This window comes from Elephantulus edwardii, unplaced genomic scaffold (genome assembly GCF_000299155.1).
Source record: "Elephantulus edwardii isolate Elephantulus edwardi_28Jun2011 unplaced genomic scaffold, EleEdw1.0 scaffold00025, whole genome shotgun sequence".
In the NCBI taxonomy this organism is placed as follows: Eukaryota; Metazoa; Chordata; class Mammalia; order Macroscelidea; family Macroscelididae; genus Elephantulus; species Elephantulus edwardii.
In genome coordinates this window covers 8,486,861-8,503,950 of record NW_006399775.1, presented here as the reverse complement: position 1 = coordinate 8,503,950, position 17,090 = coordinate 8,486,861, and the positions used below count along the sequence as shown (strand labels likewise).

The window sequence follows — 17,090 nt, the reverse complement described above, 5'->3', positions numbered from 1 at the left end:
GGATGAATCTGTTTTCTTGGCAGTCCATGGTACATTCAATACTGTTTTCCAGCACCACATCTCAAAGGTATCAATTCTCCTTCTATCCTCCCTAGTCATTGTCCAGCTCTCTGATGCATAGCATGAAAACCCTATTTCTGTACCCTTTTGTAAATTATTGCACTCTTGTAATATCTAAACTTGTGAATTTAATGCAATATAAATATATTCAAAGAACTAAAATATTAGTAAAATCTAATTTCAAATAAATAAAAAATCATTCTTCATATGACTATATAACGACATACAACTATTTCTCTGTCCTTGAAAAATCAGATTCAAATACATTCTTCACATGGCAAAATAGTGCTCTGGGCCATGCTATTGTTGGGTACCATGAAGTCAGACCTAACCCACAGATCATGCAGTGGGTTTTCAGAGGCATAATTGCACAGGACGAGATTGTCCATCCTTCTCCTGCAGAGTAGCTGGTGGATTTGAACTGTGTGCTTTTGGGATTGCAGCACAGCTTCTTGCCATTAGACCACCTGTTTGTTAGATGTGGAATTAAAATGTCGAAAGGCATGATGATCCGTAATCGTCTTGTACCTACTATTAAAATGCTTTCCAGAAATATTTCTCCATTGCCACTCAATTGAAACTTTTAAAATTAGCCTAAGTAGCAAAAACAAACAGAAACAATTTTGTATGCTTCCATTACCTCTGTGAAGAGCCCACAGAGAGAATTATTTGCATTAACTTGACTCAGTCTTAGCCATCTGAGGTATGTAAACATGACCTTACACTTTTCTATAGTTACTGGGAGAGAATCTTCATTCTCAGAAGATTCTTTCTCATGTCACCCTTGAGTTCATTTTTAGTTGGTAGCAGAGGTATTGTCTGTACAGAGTTGTTTTAGGTTTTATGTTTTCTTTAGCGTATAGGAAAATGACTCTTTACAATATTGTTACCAAATAATCTTTTGCAAATTTTAAGATGATTCTAAGTTATTTATTTACATGTCTTCCTCATAACATCTTCTTTTTCCACATGCTACATGATTATTTTTAAAATATTAGAGTTGATATATGGAAATTGTATATATCCATGCATACAACATAAAACTAAAATGAAACTAAAACTGTCATTGCATGTGTGTCATTGCCTGTTTCTGTCTTTTTTTCTTAACTCATTGCCTAGGTTAGCTTCTTTATTTCCAATAACCAACATTCTGAATTCTGGGATGGAGTTAGTTTTCATGAAGCATGAAGATGATAATATTTTAGGAGTAGTTTTTAAAGGGAAAAAATGTACAACTAAGGCATTCCCAAGAACAAATCAAATGCATTCAAAATTGTGGAGAAATATAACGGCATTAAACCTCCCTACCTGGATCTCAACTATGCCCATGGTCACAACACCAAATGATGTGATAGAAAATACAATAAAGAAGCATCATATTTGAAAGACATACTGGTTAATTTTTTTTTTCATTTCCAAATTTTACAACATGTAAAGACCATATACAGGTATTGCTAAAGTTCCCCCTAGGGTCTCTGTCTTTGAGGTATCCGGAAAGTTATTTTTGGTAGGATCAATAACTTTATGAATACTTTAGATAATTTCCAGATCTTTGCTTTTGACTTTAAAAGGGGTGCATTTAAAGATTTATCATTAAAATATACATTTCCTAAGGTTTCTCTCTGGGTTGATGAATTATTATATCTATAGTGGACCACTGTGGACATACAAATACAAATATATTGATACTACAATTTGATACAATAGAGTCAGTTCTCTTTAGGGTTCTCTCTGCTGCCAATCCCTGAACTTTCCCAGCATGATAGCTTTCTCCAAGGACTATTCCATCCTAACAATATGTTCAAAGTAAGAGACAAGGTTCACCAACCTTGTCCTAAAGAGATATGGCCTTCAATATATATTTGTGTGTTGTTTTGACACTCCATATTATATTTAATCCTGTTCCATAGCACACCATAATTTGAAGGCATCAATTCTTCTTTGATCTTCCTTATTCATGATCCAACTTTCTAATGCACATAAAGCAATTAATAATAATCTGGCTAGGATCAGATGCATTTTGGTGTTGAAGCTTATATTCTTGCCCTTTAGTACTTTAAAGACATACGTAACAGCATATTTCCTCAATACAACATTATTTTGATTTCCTGATTGCTGTTACCATGAATAATATCTGTGGATCCAAATGAAATTTTGACAATTTCATCTTGTACCCATCTATCACAATACAGTGTATTAGCCCTGTGGTGAGAGAGTTTGCTTTTTTTATATTGTTATGTGCTGTTGAGTTGCCTGCAATTCATAGTGACCCTATGTACAACAGCTCTGAAGCCTGCCCTATCCTGAGCCAGTGCCACTGACTCTGACACAATTACTCCCATTGCCCTAGTTATTGTATCAATCTATATCATCAAAGGTCTTCCTCTCTTCACTGTCCCTGCACTCTTTGAGCATGCTGTCCTTCTCCAAAGACTGATCCCTCCTGGCCAAATGATCAAAGTATGGGAGAAAGAGTTGGTGGCTAACTTTGAGGAGAACAGGAATTCAAGAACAATCAATTATGCTTATGTGAAATCTGTAATTGGAGCAAGAAGCTGTCCTCAGAGCAGAGCAAGGGAACATGACATGGTTCAAAATCAGCAAAACTGTGCATCAGGGATGCATCCTGTCTCTGTACCTTTTCAATCCATATGCAGAATAGATAATATGGGAGGCTAGATTTTATGAGGAGGAATGTAGCATCAGGATGGGAGGAAGAATCTTCAACAACCTATGTTCTACAGATGACACAACCTTGCTTGCTGAAACTGAGGAGCATTTGATGCACTTTCTGCAAAAGGTCAAGGACTGTGGTCTTCCACATGGACTGAAGCTCAACATCAAGAAGACAAAGATTCTCACCACTGGGCTAACTGGCAGCAACATGATGGATGGAGAAGAGATTTAAGTTGTTAACAATTACATCTTGCTCAACTCCACAACCAACAATCTTGTCAAGGGAAGTTAAAAAAACAAAAGACTAATTGAAGTGGGAAAACTGAGAAGTAACAATGTCAGTCTAGAGACTAAGTTGTGCCTGATCCACGTCATAGTCTTCCAAATTACTTGCTATGCATCAGAAAGGATGACAGAAGATGAATTAATGTCGTTGGGTTGTGGTACTGAAGAAGAGTCTTGAACTTCCAATCCAAAAAAGCCCTGGGCTGGATGATTTTACAAGTGAATTTTATCAAACATTAAGAGAAGAACTGTCACCAATTTTACATAAACTATTTCAGGAAACAGAAAAAGATGGAATTCTTCCAGATTCATTTTATGAAACAAACATATCCTTAATACCAAAGCCAGATAAAGACACCACAAAAGTAGATAACTACAGGCTAATATCTCTTATGAACATAGCTGCAAAAGTCCTGAATAAAATCCTGGCCAATAGAGTCCAACCATACATCAAAAAAATAATTCATCATGACCAAGTGAGATTCATAACAGGTATGCAAGGCTGCTTCAACATAAGAAAGAAAAACAATCAATGTAATTCATCACATTAACAAAGCAAAGAACAAGAACCACATGATGCTATCAAGTGATGTGGAAAAGGCCTTTGACAAAATTCAGCACCCTTTCCCGATTAAACACTAAACAAAATAGGACTAGAGGGAGATGTCTTCAATATAGTAAAAAGTATATACTCAAATCCGAGAGTCAACATTGTTCTCAATGGATAAAGATTAAAGGCATTCCCTTTGAGAACAGGAACTAGGCAAGGATGTCCACTATCACCTCTCTTATTCAATATTGTATTAGAAGTCTTAGCAATAGCAATAAAACAAGACAAGGATATAAGAGGTATCTAAAATGGCAAAGAGGAAGTGAAATTATTCCTATATATAGATGATATGATAGTATACTTAGAAAACTCTATTGACTCAGCAAGAAAACTACTGGACATAGTTGACCAATTCAGCAAAGTGGCAGGATACAAGATCAACATACAAAAATCAATTGGATTTCTCTACAGTGACAAAGAGAAAACAGAATTGGAGCTTAGAAAAACAATACCTTTCACAATTGCTAATCACAAGAAGAGATACCTGGAAGTAAATCTAACCAGAAGCATAAAGGATCTATTCAAAGAAAATTACAAAACATTACTACAAGAACCAAAAAGAGACCTGGAGAAGTGGAAGAATATCCCTTGCTCATGGATAGGAAGACTCAATATTGTGAAAATGACAATACTACCAAAGTCAATTTACACATTCAATGCAATCCCAATACAAATACCAATTCCATTCTTCAATGAGATGGAAAAGGCAATCTCCAATTACATTTCGAATCTAAAGAGGCCCCAGAAAAGCAAATCACTCCTTAAAAAGAGAAATAAGGTAGGAGGCATCTTACACTCTGATTTCAAAACCTACTACACTGCCGTAGTGGTCAAGACAGCGTGATACTGGTATAATGACAGAGATATAGATAAATGGAATAGAATAGAAAATGCAGAAATCAGCCCATCTACCTATGGTCAGTTGATTTTTGACAAAGAGTTGAAATCAGTTAAGTCAGCAAATCACAACCTTTTAAACAAATGGTGCTGACAAAATTGGAAAACTACCTGTAGAAAACTCAAGCAAGATCCACACTTCACTCCATACACAAAACCAACTCAAAATGACTCATGGACCTAGGACTAAAACCAAAAACTATACATTTCATTAAAGATAAGCTTGGAAGAACTCTAGAAGTCCTAATCCACAACATAAACAGTCTTCTAAGCATCCTGAAAAATCCACAACCAGAAGAGGATAAAATAGATGAAAATGGACCTTCTTAGAATCAAATCCCTATGCAAATCTAAAAACTTCTCCAACAGAGTAAAAAAGAAAGCCACAGTCTTGGAAAAAATATTTGGCAATGATATGTTTGATAAGGGACTTATGTCTAGAATTTACAAAATACTCGAGCACCATGACAAGAATAAAGGTAAATAACCCAATTAAAAAATGGGCACAGGATATGAACACACACTTAACCAAAGAATTCAGATGGCCAATAAACACATGACGAGATGTTCAAAATCCCTAGTTCTAAGAGAGATGCAAATCAAAACAACTATATCCTCTCACCCTCATAAGAATAGCAAAATTTAACAGCAAACATAAAATGCTGGAGAGGTTGCGGAGAAACTGGAACCCTTATTCACTCTTCTTAGGAGTGTAAAAATGATGCAACCACTATGAAAGGCTGTATGGCTCTTTCTCAAAAAGTTGCAAATAGAAATACCATTTGACCTAGCAATTCCTCTACTGGAAATATACCTTAAAGAAACCATGACTGCCACCCAGGCAGATACATGCACAGCCATGTTTATTGCAACTTTGTTCACAATTGCAAAGTGTTGGAAACAACATAAGTGCCCATCAACAAACAAATGGATAGAGAAGCTCTGTTATATTCACACAATGGAATATTATGCTGCATTGAAAAATAAGGAACTCATGCAATATTATTTAAGATGCGTGATCCTGGAAGATATTATGTTGAGTGAAATATCTGAGTCACAAAAAGACAAATATTGCATAATGCCACTGTTGTAGAATGAGACTGACATCAGGGTTGGAGTAAGACTGAGAAAAATTGGGTAAATTATGTATACGGTATTGAAACAGATGAGGAAGAGAACAGTTTAAAAGCGATATATGATTGAGTATTAGGGTTATGACAAGAGTCCAGAATGAAGGTTGCATAGTGGAAGGTAATCGGGGTTGGGGGTGAGGTGGGTGTGGGGAAGACTGTATACCAATGAAGGAATTTTTCTTTTACTTCTCAAAGAGAAGAGCAAACTGGGGGCAAGGGGGAGGGGTGAGCAGGGAGAAAAGTGCAACAATGAATGGAAATCCAAAATCTCTGTAAATGTTCACTAAAATTAATAAAATAAAAAACCAGAAGAGTCTTGAATATACCATGGTCCACTTTCTTCAAAGTCAGATATAATTCATAATGACTTCTTTTGATATTGAATTATTTATTCTCAAGCCACAAGTTTTTGATTCTTCAGTTGCTTTGGGAGATCTTTTTCTTCTCTTCTGGTTTAGGAATAATCTGCTCCTTTTCAGTAAGGATCATCTCAATCCAGCAGGGGTTAATGTGACCATGAGCTCTCTATGTATGATGGTGCATCATGGGAGATTTGGTCACCTGGATATGTTCAATGACCAGAGAGTCAACAGCTAAACCCTTAATTTCAGCATTACTCTCTGGTTTATAAGCATCTGCAGCAAAAACTCAGTACCCTTTTTTTGGCCACTGACCCTGTGTCTAGCCCCATTGTTGGCCTGTGCAACCTTACCAACTTCACCATTATAATGCCAAATGGCACACACTGCTTTGCAAAGTGACATCTTTCAGATACTTGGTGGTTTCTGGATATGCATACCGTTTATGGCCTGGGAAGGTTCGTAGGTGTTTTTAAAATTGACCCTGAGATTTGAGCCTCTTAATTTGCATTACTTTGTGGGATTTTCCAGATCAAGCGAATAGTGAGCCATTTTGGGAAATCAACTAAGTCCACTCACCAGTTGTTTGGGTTGTTTCCTGTTTATTTTTTTTTTAAATTTTCTTCATTAAGTGCTTCAAATATTCTTAAAATATCTTACTCTCTCTCTCTCTCTGTGTGTGTGTTCAATATTTGGAGGTTTTTGTTTGAAGCTCAACTTCAAGAAAACAATTTCTCACCACTGAAACAACTGGCAGCATCCTGATGGATGGAGATGAGACTGTTAACAATTTCGGCCTGCTGCATTTCACAATCAACACCTTTGGCACCAGCAGTCAGGAAATCAAAAGACTGATTCCATTAGGAACAACTGCCATCAGGGAACTCACCAGACTGCTGAAGAGCAAAGATGTGAGTCTAGAGACAAAGGTGCACCTGATCCAGGCCATGGCCTTCTCTAGGACTTGTTACACATCAGAGAGCTCGACAATAACTAAGGATGATAGAAGAATCAACATCTTTGAACTGTGGTGTTGGAGATGGGTATTGAACATAACATGGACTGCCAAGAGAACAAATAGATCTGTCTTGGTGGAAGGTGAAACCAAGAAGCTCTTTGGAGGCAATAATTTTGAGTCTGTCTCACACACTTTGGGTATGTTGCCAGGAGGGGCCTTCGAGAAGGATATCATGTTTGGAATGGTGGAGAGACAACACATGAGAGGAAGAACTTGGATGAGATTATTGGACACATTAACTGGCAGAATGGGGGCAAATGTGTGGGAGATAGTGAGATTGGCTCAGGATAGGAGAGGTTTCAGAGTTACTGTGCATAGGGTCACTATCAGTTGCAGATGACTGAAAGACATAACCACAAAAACAGTAACAGTTGACTCTCCTTCAGAGCACCTCTATTAACAGTTAGAAATCTCATTCCCTCCTGTACTTTCCTAAAAATGCATGCCATGATGAAGCACATTGTTACAGTCACTGTGTTATCTTATTGACAGTTTCTCTCTCTGATTCTCCACTTTTCCAAATATGATTCTTTTTATCCCTCTTTTCCTTTTTTATTGGTTTGGATACAATAATTCATATACTTTGTGTTTCATTAATGTTCATTGTGTTCTATACAATCTTATTTAGATTGGTTTTAATATATTCAATCATATATATATATATATATATACACACACACACATTGCATTATAAAGAATTAATTACTATTCATCTATGCCTATGATTTCTTATTGAACAAAATTTTATTTTATACTAGTTTACTTACAAAGTTCATATACATTGTTTTTCACTCTGGATCTTTCCTACTTCCTTTAACCCTCCCCTCCTTCCACCCATCAATTTGTATGACCCTATGATTAGCAACTCCCCCAGCCCAGCACATCCTCACCACTCTGTTCCTCCCTTTCCCCTGTCCTTCAATGCTCATACACATTCTACAATTATGGTCTTAGACAGTATTTATCCTTATGGGACTGAGTTATTTTACTTAGCATAATGCCCTCCAGTCCCTTCCTTTTGTGATTTATAAAATAATTGCTCCTGCATGATGCAGAGTATTCTATCATATGAATTTACCAGAATTTCTCAATTCCTTTGATTGTGATTGGACATTTGGGCTGTTTCCATGGCTGTTACTATGGATATTAATGTACAAGTCTCCATTTGTGCCTCACTTCTCATTTTCTCAGGGTATATTCCAAGCAGTGGAATAGTTAGATCATATGGAATTTTTGTGTTCAGCTTTTTGAGGAAATGCCAAACTGCCTTCCAGGGGGGATGTACTATTTTACAATCCCACCAAAAATGTATAAGAGTTTCTCTCTCTCCATCTCTTCTTCAAACTTTATTACTTGCTTCGCTGTTAAACTTTGCCACTCCTACTTCTGAATCTCCATCTGACATACTTTGGAAGAATTGCAAGGAGGACTCAGTACTTGGAGAGGGACATTATGCTTTGAAGGCTAGAGGTATAGCACAATAGTAGAAGACCCTTGATAAGGTGGATTGACTTGGTGACTGGCACAATGGGGGTATGTGTGTCAGAGACAGTAAGGTTGACTCAGTATAGAGCAAGAATAAGAGCTGTTGTCCGTAGGGCTGCTATGGGTCACAGGCAACTAGATGGCACATAACAATAACACAACAACTGGGGACTGGGGTGAGATGCTATCTCATTGTGGTTTTGATTTGTGTCTCATATTGCCAGTAATTTTGAGTATTTCTTCCTGTGTCTTTTAGGCATCTGAATATTTTACATTGTGAAAATTCTTGCCATGCCTTTTGCCCATTTTGTAATTGTGTTATCAGTCCTTTTCTTGTGGAGGCCCTGTAGGATACTGTAAACTTTTGATATGATAATCTTGTCAGAAATGGTATTGCTTAATTCCCCCCCCCCAGTAAGTTATCCTTTCACTCTGTTGGAAAATGTTTTTGATGTGTACAGGGATTTAATCTTAAAAGTTCCCATTAATCAATTTTATCCTCTCCAGATTGTGCATTTCTGGCTGTACTTTTTATCTAAGAATGGGGCCTCTTCATAATATACAAAATATATGAGAAAAAATTTCACCATTTTTTTGCATTTAATAATAACTTTTGGAATTGTAGTGCTAAAATCCTTTATTATTATAAAAGTTGTTTTTGTTGATAGGTGCCATCAAGTCTAGTACAACTAATTGTGACCCTATGAACAACAGATCTGAATCCTGTCCTACTGTGCAATCCTCATCATCTTGATAAACTTTAGCCCATTGCAGCAATCACTGTATCAATATACCTTGTTGGGAATCTTCCTCTCTTCTGCCGACTCTATCTTTCCAAGGAATACCCTCTCCTAGCAACAAGTCAAAAATATGTGAGCAAAATCTTTGCCATTCCTGCCTTTAAGGCACACTCTGGCTGCAATTTTTCCAAGACATGCTTGTTATTGTACTTAGGTACCACTGATTCCACTATGAATCATAGCTATCCTATGAACAGTAAATCTGAATCACACCCTATCCTGTGCTATTTTCATCATCTCTGATAAACTCGAGTCCACTGATACAAGTTACTGTGCTGTCAATACATCTCGGTGAGTGACTTCTCTCTTCCTCTGGCCCTAGACTTCACCCAGAATGGTGTCTTTTTGCAAGGTCTGGACAACATGTCCAAACTATGTGTGATGAAATTTAACCATCTTTACCTCTAAGAAGCACTTCAGTTGAACTTCCTCTAAAATAGACTTGATTTCTTTCCTTGGTCCATGGGACATTCAATAATATTTGCCAACACATCAATTCATTCAAAGACAATGACTTTTCTCCCTACCATCCTTATTCTCTATCCAACTTACAGAAAGGAGCATAGGAAATAACTGAAAATATCATGGATTATACTAAGGAGTTCTGGTGGCCTAGTGGATAAAGAATAATGCTGTCAATGATTCAATTCCATCAGCTGCTGCACAGAAGAAAAATGGGCAATCATCTCCTGTGTGATTTACAGCCTCTGAAAAACCACTGGATGGTCAACTATCAAAAAGTTTGACTTGAAAGATCATAATAATAATGACATGGTCTACAGAGTTGTAGGTTAGTTATTTGTAATTCTACACTTTGAGTATGTGTGTGTTTGTATAATTCAAGTTTTAGCTAATATCTTTCTAAAAAATGGAAATGTATCTTAAGACATACTTTGTCTATTTTTCTGTTAATGCTATTTAACAATTTAGGAACCCTGGAAGCATAATGGTCAAATGCTTATCTTCTCAAAAAAAAAGTCCAATATTTAAAACTATTTTGATGCTCTCTGATGCTCTCTAGGACAAAGGACCTGGAAATTTGGTCTCATAACTATGATTCCATTCATTGTCACTGATTTGATTCCAGACTCATATCAAACCTCCACTGGGTTCTGAGATAAACCTGCATCAGACGAGACTGTCCATCTTTCTCTTATGGAATAGCTGGTGAATTTAAATCACCAGAAAAGTGAGTCTGTTGCAGACCAGCATATCTCTCTATGGACTATGTCACCAGAGCTTATAACTATTGCAAAGTAGGAATCTAAGACTCTTCTGTGAGATTCCACAGCATCATACTGAGTTTACATAAGTGAGAATCAAGTGAAATGCACACAACAAATGTTAGTGTTCTTTTTCGATTTTATTATTACTTCACTTCTGATGTGGTTTGTTTATGTTGAGATTTGTCCTGTGTTGATGTTGTTTGGTGCTTATACCCACTGTTATTGTTCTTGTTGTTATGTACCATCGAGTCACTTGCGACTCATAGCGACCCTACGTACAATGGCCCTAAACTCTGTTCTGTCCTGTGCCAATCTCACTGTCTCCGACACACTCATCTTGATTGCCCAAGTCACCGAATCAATACATCTCCTAGAGGACCTTCCCCTCCTGCCCCTGCCCTCCACCCTCCCAAGCATGATGTCCTTCTTCAAGAACCAGTCTCTCCTTACAACATGACCAAAGTATGTCAGATGAAGCTTCAGAATCCTTACCTCTAAGGAGCAGCCCAGTTTAACCCTCTCCAGGGTGAATCTGTTTGTTTTCTTAGCAGTCCATGGTACCCTCAATACTCTTCTCCAGCACCACAGCTCAAAGGCATCAATTCCTCTTCTAGCCTCCTTAGTCACTGTCCAACTCTGACGCATAACAAGTGATGGCAAAGACCATGCCCTATATAAGACGCACCTTAGTGTCCAGAGAGACACCACTGCTCTTCAGTACTTTAGAGAGGTCCCTAACAGGGGACTTTCCCATTGCAATGTGTCTTTTAATTTCCTGGCTGCTGGTGCCAAGAGTGTTGATTGTGGAGCCAAGCAAACTAAAGCTGTGAACAATCTCAATCTCTTCACCATCCAGTGGTGAAAATCATTATCTTCTTGACATTGAGCCTCAATCCATATTGAAAGCTGTAGTCCTTGACCCTCTGCAGCAAGCACTTCAGGTCCTTCTGAGTTTCAGCAAGCAGGGTTGTGTCATCTGCATAACGCAGATTGTTGTTAGATCTTCCACCAATCCTGATGCCACATTTCTCCTCATAGAGCCCAGCCTCCTAGATGATCTATTCTGCATACAGGTTGAAAAGATATGGAGACAGGACACATCCCTGGCATACATCATTCCCAATTTTGAACCATGCAGTGTTTCCTTGTTCTGTTCTGACGGCTGCCTCTTTCTAGGTTCAAGTATAGGTTTAGCATTAGGATGATCAAGTGTTCTGGGATTCCCATTCTTCTCAGAGTTCTTCTCACTGTGTAGGTCCTGTTAAATATATCTTGCTGAGTCTTGCTCTTTTTAAAATTCACTCTTTAATTACCAAGCATGATGTGTTTCTGCAGGAAAGGTTCTCTATGCAATCCTGCTGAAATATCCTTGTTCATCTTTGTGATTCCAATTTCTTGTTTCTGTTCTAACTTTAACTTCCAATACCATATTGTTGTTGTTAAGTGATCTCAAGTCAAGTATAACTTACAGTGACCCTATGAATAGCCGATCTGAGCCCTGCCGTATTCTGCGCAATTCTCATCATCTCTGATACGCTAGAATGTTTGCTGAGGTCACCATGTTAAACAATCTTCCTTGGGGTCTTCCTTTCTCTCACTGACCCTCCATCTTTCCATGCATGATGTTAGATACCAAGAAAGTCAACTATGACACATAGAGACGCTATGAATAATAGATCAGAACCTTGCTATATTCTACACCACCATGATGATCCCTGTCATGTTCAAGCCTAGCGTGGTAGCCAAATCCATTTCATTGAGGATCTTCCTCTCTCTTGCTAACCCTCTACTTTTTCTCTCAGCATGATGATGCCTCTCTCCAGAAGACATGTTTCAAAGGACTGGTTCCTTCCCAAATATGCTCAAAATAAGTGAGATAAGGTTTCACCGTCTTTGCCTCTAAGAAGCAGTGCTCTGGTTGCAATTCTTTCAAGGCAGACCTGTTTGGTTTTTTGGCACACATCAACATATATTCAATACTCTTTGCCAACACCACAATTCAGAGGCATCGATTCTTCTCCAGTCTTTATTTGTTATCATCCAACTTTCAGAAGCATAGGAAGTAATTAAACATACAAAAAAGTTGTAGAAAGTGTATTCCAGTAATTACATTTCCATCCTTGCTCTTTAGAACTGTGGAGAGGTCCTTGATAGTAGATTTCTCCAGTGCAACACAACTTTTGATTTATTGACCGTCACTACCAAAAGTATTGATTGTGGATCCAAGTAAAAGAAAATTGTTGACAATTTCATCTTTTCTCTATTTATCTTGATGTTGCCTATTAGTCCAGGGGTGGAGATTTCTGTGTTCTTGAGGCTGAGATGTACCCCAAATGGAAGGCTGTAGTCTTTGATTTCTTCAATAAATGCTTCAAGTCCTCTTCACTTCCTGCACGCAGGGTTGTACCATCTACATAATGCAAAATTGTTAATGATACTCAAAACCTGATACCCTGTTCTTGTTTATAGAGCCCAGCCTCTCAAATTATTTCCTTAGTACACAGATTGAATAAATATGGAGAAAAGATATAATCCTGATGCATACATTTCTGATTTTCTTTTTCTTTTTTTCAAAATGATTTTTATTATTTTTTTATGTGTATCCCATCAAAGCAGATCTGACTGGTACAGAAAGAGATTGTCCCTCCTTCTTCAGCAGAGTATCTGGTGGATTTGAACTGTGCACCTCTGGCATACCTGATGATTTTCAACCATGCAGTGTTCTCTGGTTCTATTCAGACAATTGTATACATTTCACATGAGCACAATTAAGAGTTCTGGAATTCCCATTCATCTCTCTTCTTATCTCCACATTCTATCCCCTTGTTTTGGCTTCTTTTTGTTCCAATCCAACAGTTTCTTCTGATAACCATTTTCGTCTTTATTTTTGTTCCCTGTATTTTTTAATGATGATTTTTGTCATTCTGAAACTTGTCTAGTCAATCTTTACACAATCTATTTCATCTTTTACAATTTCTGATATTCCTAGATTATTACTTACTGTATCCATGTTCTGATTATTATTGCAGCTGTTTCTCCTCATTTTGAGTTTTGGTACAACATAAAATGAAAGCCCTTCATTGATCAAACCCTTTACTCCTTCAGGATCATTACAGTAGAGGCTATTTTGAGAAGACAACTCTTCTGCAGATGCATTTTGTGGGCCTTTCAACCTGAGGTTCTCATATTCTGACACTGTATTAAAAAATGTTCTACCATTTTGCATTAGATTTTTGAAGGCCCATTATTTCAGAATTAGATGCCTAATCATGTTAAGATTAAGTCTGTCTTAGTCTGGGAACTCTATTGAAACCTGTCCATTATAGATAACGAAATACCAGCACTAGTATTGGAAATACGAGTGGCTTAGATTCCTGCACCATAGTAACATTTAAGCTGCAAAGTATATTTAAATACAGCAAAATTACAGATGAGTGGTGGTTAAAAGATGTAATAATATTTTATATTCAATATCTGATAATTCCAAGATTTTTAAGTCCCAATATTTTCTCTACTTATTTTTATTAATATTGGTGGTGGTGTGTATTCATAGGTTGAAACTGAACCATAGCTGATACTCTGGAGAGTTTTCAGACCTTATAAATCGCGTGGGAGAAGACTGCTCATCTTTCTCACACAGAGCAGCTTTTGAATTTGAACTGCGTGTCTTTGGGTTGGCAGTGCAGGTCCTTATAAGTTACCCAAAGGAGTTCTAGTAGCTAAATGGTAAAGAGTTGCACTGCTATCTCAAAGGCTCGTGGTTCGAATAATCCAGCTGCTCTGCTGTGCTCCAGTGCGATTTACTGCCTCTGGAAATCTGTTGGAGGATCAGTTCTGACTCGATGGTATTTAACAACTTTATTAATAGTGAAGAGCCTTCAGTTATTTGAAATACCAGTGGCATAGCTTCCAGAATCAACAAGCTTTCACAGTATGACAAATTGAAAGAAAATGATGGATATTAATAATTTGCCATAAAATTCATTTCGCTATACATTAATAAGGGAGTTCTGCTGGCACATAGTCGTGCTGCTAACATAAAGGTCACATTCTCTGGCAGTTTGAAAGCATCAGCATCTCTTCACAAGAAAGATGGCTAGTCTACTCCCATGATGCTTGCAGCCTCAGAAACCTAAAGGAGGGTGCGTGCTATGCATGGGTTCCACAGCAATGAAAGAAATTAAAAATTACTCAGTACTGCACATTTATTATACTATAAAAGGCATTTGTTAATTCATAAACTGACTGTGTCTCAGTCCTTCAATTTTGCATAATGTTTACTTGTTTACCTATGTTCTATTTCTTGAATTTATAATTGTTTTAGATAATTATTAATTTATGTATTATTTAATAATGTTTTACTATATCTGATTACTTCTCTTTCTTGTGAATGCTGTGTGCTTATTTGTTCTTTTCTAGTTTTTTATATTCTTTTGTTTTTGTTTACTATTTTATGATGTCATTTTCATATACATGTTGACTAATTCAGTTCCTTTCAAGCACTATGCTCTTTTTAAATTAATATTTTGGAACTTCCAAATTAGAACATAAAATATTTACTGTTAGAAAACATTTCAGTAAATCAATACAGCTCTTTATTAATCAGTTTTAATGGCTCTTCTACAAAGGAAAATTAATTAGATAAAAAACCAACATCAATTTTGCATTCATCACATTGTAAAGTTGAATATATTGGAAAGTTTTCTCTTTTTTATTGGACCTAGTCTGTATTCCAAGAATTCTATACATACAAAAGAGACCATCTATCTACATCAAAGAAGGAAAATGCATTTGGAAATTCAAGTAATCAAGAACTGACCACTCTATGTTCTCTCTCTGAGAAAAGAATTTGAGCAAAACACTGTCCAAATAGCAAGTAAGTCAGAACAGATTTTGCAGGTAAAGAAATGATGAAGAGAATCTAAGCAACAATACATTTAGCAACAGACTTTTTCAAATCTAAATAGACAGTACTAATGTGGATAGATTTTCCCCCCCAGTATGAATATTAAGTAAGGATCCTTGAGAAAAGAGCTGCATGTTTAAACTATGGACTTAGAATTCAAAGGATAATAGCAAAATCAAGTTGTTTTGAAAGGAAAGGTTGCAATTAGATATGAAAACTCTGTACAGACTTCATCTTATGGTAGTTGGGATAGGAAGGCCATGGAGAATGTAACTGATTGCAGAATATACTTAATTTATTTTTAAAGAATAACATAGAAACTTTGTCAAACACAAAAGGCAGTCAGGGGAATGCTCTGACAACCATGGTCAGAGAGAAAACTTAATCTATACTAAGTATACCATGTCCACAACTGCTAATGTTTTCCAAGAAGAGGTTGTAAATGTATCTAATGGTTAAAGTTACACAATTTTTAAAGATAGAAAACTAATCCTCTGAGATTCCTGTGATTATAAAGCTGCTCAGAACATGACAAAATCTGTTTCTTGCCTTGTCTGGTTGTTTGTTCCTGTGAGAATGAGAGTGATAATAGGAAGTTTTCAACTCCTTTGTTCCAACAGAGCAAGAGAACAAAAAAGTACATTATATTCTCCATTCAACATATATTAATTCTAATGTTACAATTTTGTTATACACTATCATATCCTCTATTGAGTAAAAAATAATCACATGTTAAATAGTCGTTAGTAGAGAAATCATAACGGCTAACTAAGAATATAGAGCAGATTGATTATGAGGCTTCTGGAATATCAACCTATATGGAATATCAACCATGATGTCTTTAAAAAGAGTGCAGGTATAAAAATATTTGTATTATGTTTAAAATAACATATTAAAATTATTTTTAACTTGGAAATTCAGATTCTATGTTAAGAGTAAAACCATCTTAATTGAACATTTATTTGAAGGTAACTGATCATTTGAATAATTACAGAGCATGTTAATCTCTTCATTTTGCTACTTTCCCTGCATCAGATCTTTTAATCTCCCCCCCTTTCGATTTCCACTCATTTTTATAAGATGGCTAAAGATAGAACGTTGTTATTGTTGTGTTCCATACAGTAGGAATCTACGCATAGGTGATCTGCCAGCAGGTTTTCAGAGGCAACTAATTACACGGGAAGAGATTATTCATCCTTTCTGCAGAGCAGCTGGTGGCCTTGAACCAAATGCCTTCAGGTTTGCAGCACAGCTTCCTGCCACTAGGCCACCAGAGCTTCCGAAAGACAGCTTATAGATTATATTATAGTACCATAGACAGAAGGAGGCAATCTACACTCCTCATCCTACCTTCACAAATGAGGATCCTTTTCTTGAAAAGTTCTTCAACTCACACAATAATTCTCCATTGTGTCCGTTACTTACTCTCCCAAACATACATTATTGCATAATTGATAGAACTGAAAATAAACTCAGAGAATTCACTCTTCCATATTTCTGTCATATTAATTTCTGAATTAGGCATGCAATTTAATACACACATTTCCTTAAATAATATCCAACTATATGTATTAATTTCTTTGTTATACATAAAATTTTATTTTTTAATTATTAAATTTTATTAATTTTAATGAA

General features: G+C 36.5%; 1 protein-coding gene and 1 pseudogene across 1 annotated transcript in view; both read right to left on the bottom strand.

Annotated features, from left to right (window-relative positions):
* The window catches only part of SNTG2 (syntrophin, gamma 2), a 644,399-nt gene that overhangs the window by 410,910 nt on the left and 216,399 nt on the right, over window positions 1-17,090 (bottom strand). The gene's annotated exons all lie outside the window — the stretch shown is intronic.
* LOC102844969 lies at window positions 6,056-6,572 on the bottom strand (annotated as a pseudogene).